The sequence below is a fragment of the Petaurus breviceps genome, unplaced genomic scaffold, assembly GCF_028583685.1.
Source record: "Petaurus breviceps papuanus isolate PSGF00001 unplaced genomic scaffold, PetGlider_PUasm1.0 40, whole genome shotgun sequence".
In the NCBI taxonomy this organism is placed as follows: domain Eukaryota; kingdom Metazoa; phylum Chordata; class Mammalia; order Diprotodontia; family Petauridae; genus Petaurus; species Petaurus breviceps.
In genome coordinates this window covers 10,810,397-10,818,907 of record NW_027186315.1, presented here as the reverse complement: position 1 = coordinate 10,818,907, position 8,511 = coordinate 10,810,397, and the positions used below count along the sequence as shown (strand labels likewise).

Here is an 8,511-nt window from a genome sequence, read left to right as displayed (position 1 = left end):
TCATCTCCCCCTCATAGAATCATTTTCTTCAAAGCACTGCTACCTAAGCTTTCTACATAAATAGTAAACTTTAAATACAGAAAAAAAAAACCTAAAGCAGATAAGACCTGTTTCACCTCATATTTGTACTTTGAATATTGTGGTACAGTTAAAAATGGAATAGGATTTGATGTTCCTATTGTTTCAGTTAAATTTTTAAAAACTTGGTCAAAATTATCTTCCTGTATTTCTGCATCATTGAATGCAGTAGAAACTGGACTCCCAAAGATTTTGCCAGTTGTACAAGCTCCAATATACTATAAGATGTAGCAAAAGTTTCAGGATTGTCTGGCTAAGTATGAAATAGATGGGCTACCTGTTGATGACTTCTTTGAGCAAAACAACCCGTGAAACAAAGAACAAATGGCCTTTAGTCCTCTCTGACCTCTCTTTTGCCATAAAGGTGAAAAAGGAGAAAAGTACTAAGAACTATGGTTTTATAATATCTATGAACATTAACTTAACCACTGAACTTCCTGTCTAGCATTCAGGGAGTGAGTATATTACTGGAGAAAGTGCATCATTTCATACTATACACTGTCATTACAAATGAAACTAGATGATCAAAGGAATTGTCATTTCAGTGGACAGATCACTCACAGTTCCTCTCCTTGGGAAGGTAAGCAAAGGGCTTGTGAAGAATAGTTTTATCACTTTCACTTTTTATCTTCAGGATAAGCAAAGGGGTTGTGAAGAAGTTTTATCACTTTCACTTTTTATCTTCAGTTAACTAAAAACATAATTTCATGGGATACTTGGTCATATAGTACTGTGATCTTCTTCATGTTAAGAAATTGCAAAAAAAAAACCAACAAAAACTGAAAAAAAACCCTATTACTGTAATGAAAATGATTTGAACTTTCTTACCACAATACACTGCATAAAATTAGGAGGGAGAGAGAGAACATTTATGGATAACTTGATATTTCCCTCCAAATTAAATTAACACATGCTTTAATATTCAGTGACTTACAGGCAAGAGTACATGTTGACAAAAGTAAATATATATATATATATGAATATATATATATATATATATATATATATGAATATATGGTTCTCAAGTAAGGAATGAAAGAAATCAAAAGCTTGTACACAATTCTGAAATACTTTAATTATCTATTATCAATATTTTCTTCGAGGGAGAAAAATATATGATCAGATATAGATAGATGGTATATAGATGCCAAAATATGAGAACTGAATTGATTATGTTTAATAGCCAAAAAGCAACTAGTTAGTGATATAATATGAAAGTCTCTTTTGAATCAGTTGTTTGTAGGAAGTCTAACAACTTGCTAAAACATAGATGAAAAATAAAAAGATTTGAAAGTATAAAAATAAGGTATGATGTATAATTGACAAAACTCCAAACAGACATTTAAATTAACTGTAAATTCCCAAAAGTGGGGAAGAGGTAAAAGAACACAGAGAACAATATTACTGCTTATTGGAGAAGTTTCCTTGCTGAATATCACTTGGTACCAAGAGGCCAAAAAGTCATAGAAATCAGCTTATCTAGTACATCTTTAAGGTCTTTGCCTGTTAGAGAGAGAAACAGCAGCTAATATTAGCACAAGTTTAGAACACAAATCCGTATAAAATCTTATAGGGAAGGCAATTAGCATATATATATACACACATATATATATACATATATATAGTGCTTACTATATGCATGGAACTGTACTATTTTTTTTAACAAATAGTATTTTATTGGATACTTATAACAATGCTACAAGGTCGGTGCTATTAATTTCAGGATTGAGCAACTGAGGCAAACAGAGGTTAAGTGACTTTCCCAGGGTCATAGATCTAGTAAGTATCTGAGGCCAGATGTGAACTCAGATCCTCTCAACTCTGGGCCCAAACTGTTCCACCTACTTTCTCACCAGAAAAGGATGGAAAAATATTATAAGAAGATTTTCCCCCCATTTTGTCTATATCTGGGACTTAGTTGTAACAGAGGTCCTAAAAATGCTATTCCTTCTACTAATGTTGATTAGTATTTATTTTGCAATTTATAATTTTAAAGAATTCCTTGGAGATACTCAGAAGTTCTGTGACTTATAAAGTCAGTATTGTTAGATACCAGAATTCAACCTAGTTTATTCTTAACCTGAAGCAAGCCATATACAGCAGCTACTCTTAGTATTAGAGAAAAGAGTTATTATCTCAAAGCCAAGGAAACAAAGTTTTATGGACTGTCTCTGACATATACAGTGTGTGTGTGACCCTGGGCAAATGACTTAAACTATCATTGCTCTAGGAAATTACCAGAAAAACCTCAGGATCAGTCAATATCCCCATGTGTCTCTTAATTCAGTCCATAATAGCATCAATGGCATCATTTTTTTTCCTCCTACCACATTATACTGCTGATTTATATTTAATCTGCATTACACTAAAATCCCCAGATCTTTTTAAATACAATTTGCTGTTTAACTATACCTCTTCCATCCTCCACTTGGAAAATTGATATTTTGAACCCAATATAAGACTTTGAATTTATTCCTCTTGAATTTCAGCATCTTGATTCAGCCCAGTATTCTATCCCAGGAAAGGTCTTTTTCAGATCCTGACTGCCATCCAGTGTGTTCACTACCTCTCCTAGCTCTGTGCCTTATGTAAGGTTGATGTATAATTTATCAAAGTCACTTACAAAAATGTTAAGAAAAAATCTAGCCAAGCATGTATTCCTTGGGTACTCTACTGGAGACCTCCTACGAAGTTAACATTGAATCAATAATAGTTATACTCTGAGCCCAATCATCCTGTCACTTCTGGCTCTCAATTTTGCCAAATGCTTCTCAGAAGAGAGGCATATGTAAATAAGAAAGCCCTAGTTCCTGAGTACCCTGACTGGGACATCAGAAAAATAATGTTCAATTTCATTTTGGGCATTGCATTTTAAGGAAGACATTCGTAAATTAGAGGATATCCAGTGATGAGTAACCAGGATTTTGAATCACCTTAAATCCATATCATATAAGTGAAGGAATGTTTCATGTTTAGCTTGAAGAAAAGAAAAATTACAGGAGATATTTTACCTAAGTTTAAGTATTTGAAAGACTGTCATGTGAAAAGGGATTTTGTCTCTACAAAACTAAGAGCAGTGAATAGACCCTGGAAAGAGGTGATTCAAGCCTTGATGCCTAAGAAAATTTCCTAACAATAGAACTATAGAAAAATGGAAAAAAATTGCCTCAAGGGGGAGGTGGATGGCCCCTCCCTGTAAGTCATTATGCAGAGATTGAATGAACACTTGTCAGATACTGCATATTATAGCCTAGGTTCATTCAAGTTGTAGATCTACTTAAGTCCCAACTCTCAAATTCTATAATTGTATGACTTTATGAATGCTGTGTAAATATGATAGCCAAATCTGACTACAAAAAAGAAATTAATAAAAATGCTCAATACTCCCTTTTATGAATAAGTGGGTGGGACAGGGCGGGGCTATTGGTATGGAATATTGTATATGATGTCAGACTTGATTTGTTGTGTTTGTTAGTTTTTCTGAACTCTGTCTCTCTCTCTCTCTCTCTGTGTCTCTCTCTCTCTGCGTCTCTCTCTCTGTGTCTCTGTCTCTCTCTGTCTCTCTCTCTCTGTCTCTCTCTGTCTCTCTCTCTCTGTCTCTCTGTCTCTATCTCTCTCTCTCTCTCTCTCTCTCTCTCTCTCTCTCTCTCTCTCTCTCTCATTCTTCACGTCAAGGAAAGACTCAATGAACCAAGAATTCAGGAGTAATCATTTTGAAAGTACCAGATTCACTACTTGTTAGATATAGCAAAATACTGGTTTAAAAGGCTCTCTGGTAAAAATAAGTCCCTTTTTGCTTGTCAAAAATCATAAAAAATCTCTGGTAACATGAAACAACACAAATAACCTTCTTCTTCAACCCTGTTAATTATGATGTTCTCCATGAAACAAGGAGATGTGTATTTTTTACAGGTTTTGCCACTATCAAGGAACAGATACTGCATTTTTAGTCTCAACAAAGATATTGAGACCATTATGATCTTTGTGACTGGAGGAAGTATACACCTTAAAGAGAATACAAATTCATTAGCATAGAAAAAGATCAGACAATAGCAAATAACTGCAGACCATCTTCATTTTTACCACAACTGGAAAGAGCAGTAAAATATTCTTATATTAATGATATGTTTGCATATTTTTTCTCCAAATTTTCTTTTTTTAGACTTCTCTCCATCCCTGAGGCATCATACTTGCAAACCTAGTGTTGACTCCTAAAAACTAGGGACGGAATAATGTTTTTCTGAGTGTATTTCTTACCTCCTCTATTATACTATAAGACTTTTGATGGCAGGAATTTATTAGTCTCTGAATCTTGAGGTTTTTCATATGGTGGGTACATAATAAATTTTTCCTGATTTGTTCACTTGGAAATTTCTTCAGGATAGATGAGGTACAGTCTCTGGAAACCCCCTTGAACTCTGATTTAATATTCCCATTTGATGAGGCATTTGCCTGAGGCCATAAGCCTTTCACTATGGCTAGGCCCAAATCTCTGTTACTAGCCTAGTCCTCCTTTGTCCAGCTACTTCCCATCCTTGATCCTTCCAAAATATCTAAGTCAGATTCCAGTAATGAGAGATTAAAGGTGAGAAGTAGCTGGAGGTTACCTGGAGATGAGACAATGGAGGACTAAGCTAGTTTAAGGGTGATCTTTGTATTCCAAGCAAATTGATCTACTTGATAAGCAAATTGACTCTCTTGATGCTTTCCAAAGATGGAATTATATTTCCCATCTTTGTAAGGAGGGTACAGTTGAGGTGACATGTCCCAGTATTTTTATAGGGCATCCTCTATACTGGAAATACACTTCCTTTTCATCTGTGACTTGTTTGACATCTAAATTACCTCATGCTTTGGACTAGGAATAGGAGTTGATGTTCCTATTGTTTCAGTTAATTTTTTTTAAACTGGAATCTGACCTCATTTGACTCCTCCTAAAGACCCTCCCCAAACTCCTCCTCTAGACCGCCCCTAGATGCTTTGGACTAGGTGTCACTTTCTACAATAATCCCCTCCTTGTTTCCTCATTTATTGGTGTTCTCCTCTCCTAAGATTACTTCATAATTTATTTTTTAATACTTATTATTTACATAATTGTGCTACAAATTGTATCTGCTAATAATGTGTAAACTCCTTGAAGGCCTGGATTGTTGATTTCACCTTGTGTCGGCAGGTCCAATCAGAGGGCCTTTCTCATACTAGGTATTCAGTAAATATTGTAGTTTATTTTAATTAATTTTGCAAATCCATACAAGTTTTACTTTTTTTCAGCAATTTAAGTAATAAGTAATATTTTTTAAAAATGAAATATCTGTCCCTGAATATGGATGGGTTATGATATGAATATTTTGAAGGAGAGCATACATCCATGAAAATGTAAATCCATCAAATTATCAAAATTTGAAGCATTCATTTTGTTGTTGTTGGGGGGTTTCTCCCCATTCATTCATATCACAACCCTTCTGTGTGCATTAGTGGGTGGTCTTTATATGGACCATTGGCTAAAACAAACAAACAAACTTCATCACCTTGCTGCCACCTTAGTAAAGCCAATCCCTAGGCAAAAGTGGGAGTCCTTGTCTGACTCATATGCAAAGACTTTCTAATTTGGTAGGTTCTACTAGAGTTTATGCTATGTTGACACAGGACTTAGTGAAGAAATACAAATTTTCAGAACAGAGCTAATATGGTATTAGTGTGTAGCTTCTTTTTGACTTTAAAATGTAAGAAAAATGCATAGCATTAAACAATGAGGCAATCTATGTATTATTCTCCCGAGGATTTTAAATATACTTTATATTTCCAAAAGAACAAAATGTGGTTAGCCATAACCATAAACTGTAGGTGATTTTCTTTTGCTTATATGTTCTACTCTAGTTTCACCTTAAAGGAAAAGAGTTGTCTAATTATTAGGCAATTTATCTACATTATTTGTGCTCATAAGAGGGAAAGGGGAACAACATTAAATAACCTACAATCAAAAATCCTTGCACATGCATATAAATTATATTACATAAATATATATATATATATATATATGTGTGTGTGTGTTTGTGTGTTCATGTGTGAGAGAGATAGAGAGAAATCTTCCATGAGATCACTGATGAAAAACTGTTAGGAAGGCCTAGGTTCACGTCTCTCTTCTGATATATACTAATTATGCACAAGTTACTCAACCTCTCAGAGGTCTATGGCATTCTCTAAGACAAAATTTCAGACAAGATGCCAATTGGCATCAATAAAAGGAGTTTACTTATCTGGGAGCTCTCTAGCTATGCTAGAAATCACATCTATGCACTATTCTTGTTTGTGTGTGTGTTTGTGTGTGTGTGTGTCTGTGCATGTGTGTGTATCCCCACCCATAGCCCAAGGAACTAGGGCTCACTAAGGGATCCTAACTCTGGTCTTATGTGAACTAAGTTCAGTCCAGTGGAAGCCTAACCTTTAAAAGAGGTGGTCTCCTATATTGTTATGCTCATTTTACCACAGTTACAGAACCTTAGGAAAAATCTCTTAAAATTTAAGTTTTACTCATGTGGAGGCTCTCCATAAAAGGAATAAGTAGGTTTCTTTCTAGCAAGGTACTCACAACATGGAGTAGATCTAGTACAGGATAGGTTTTAATTTTCTCCACCCCAGAAGAAATGCTCAAAATACAAAAGATTTATAAGCATACATCAACAAATACTTAAAATATGACACACTGATCAATTGCTTCTATCATTCTTTCCCAAGAGACAATACTTAAAACATGTTTGTAGAACTGCTGAACATTTTGCTTTCACCTCAGTTCTTCGCTGAGTAAATCATTTTATGTCCACACCTTCTGATCGGTCTTTAGGGCTGTGGTCATTTTCTCTTTTGAGTTTTTAGGAATCACCTCTTGATAAGCACATAGCACCCAAACCTACTAGCTCCTGACTTTTTTGAACTCACAGGGTTTTAATCAAGACAATAGACATTCATCTGAATAAATTTGGATGAGATAGCATGAACAAATATTTTGTTACTGTTCAGGTGTTTTCAGTTGTTTCCAACTTTTTTTTTTTACCTTCACTTAGTGTTTCCTTGGCAAAGATACTAGAATGGTTTGCTATTTTACAGATGAGGAAATTGAGGTCAACAGGACTAAATGATTTGTCCAGGGTTACATAGCTAGTAAATGTCTGAGGCCATATTTGAATTCAGGAAGATGAGTCTTCCTAAATCCAGGCCCCACACTCTATTCACTTACTGCACAAGCTAACTGCCTTAGTCCCCAAAATTTAGTTATATCCAGAAGAAATTGAAAAATATATGAAAGAGAGTCTTAGAAAGAAAGACACCACCCAGTAATGGTCACATATAAAAGATGATGTTTGACTTGAATCTTGAAGGGAAAACAAATATTCTAAGAGGAGGAGGTGAGAAAGAACTTTGTAGGCTCTGGGAAAGGGGCATCCAAAGGTACCAGATTGGAATGCAGAATGTTGTGAATATGTATGTGTAAGAAGGCCATGATAGGAGGAGGAAGAAGGGTAGCATAATGGTGGCTGCCACTGTTATTGCCTCCACCTCCTCCTCCACCAGTTCCACTACCAACCATGATCTCCTTCTCCCCTTCTTCCACTGCCTCTGCTCCCTCAATCTCCAGTCATCACTATGTCCACCTTACTGTTCCTGATAGACCAGTCTGACACAATGGACAAAAGCAGTCATCTGGCCTTCACCCACTTGGACATGGGTAACCCCACACAATAAAGTCCTTCATGAAGCTCCATGACCAAAATCCATCCAGCAGAGAAGACAGACATATGCTGGTCACTTTCAACAAACCCTGCTATGCTATCATGGATAGGTAGAAAGAAAACTGCTGCTTTTATGCTGGTTTTATGAATGAACTGATGAAAAACCTGAACTGAAGGACTTATGACTTTTGGCCAATTCCTGAAGACTGACTTTGATTTATTAAATTTAAATATATTAGTCACTGGCATCGACAACTCTAGGGAGGCAGGTTGAATATTAAAGTTTGGAAACTGGTCCATTCTCCTTTTTTACTCTGAAAAACAGTTGCAATTCAAAACATTATTTTCATAATATAAAAATTTGAAAATGTGCCTACTCTCAAAACAGATTTGAATTGGAGAAAAATACACATAGTAGGGGCACCCTAAGTCATGTTATTCTTGAAAATACATTTTTTTTCTGAACTTCATTTCCCTATTCAATAAGGTGACATTTTATATGCCCTCATACAATGTAAGAATATTGAAATTCATTCGTGATTAAGATAAAGTATTTATTATAGTGTTCTGCTGAGATCATATAGATAATATATACTACTATTGCACTGACTTTGAAGCATGGGCATTATTAGGTGCCTAGTGGCTTTCTTCATTCTGTTAGTTCATTTTAAAAAAATGGAGGTAACTAACAAAAAACACCTAAAGG

The 8,511-nt window shown here is 35.2% G+C and overlaps 1 pseudogene; it reads left to right on the top strand.

Annotated features, from left to right (window-relative positions):
- The first annotated feature begins 7,719 nt into the window (after positions 1 to 7,719).
- Positions 7,720 to 8,079, top strand: LOC138170902 (integrator complex subunit 6 pseudogene; annotated as a pseudogene).
- Positions 8,080 to 8,511: the final 432 nt, after the last annotated feature.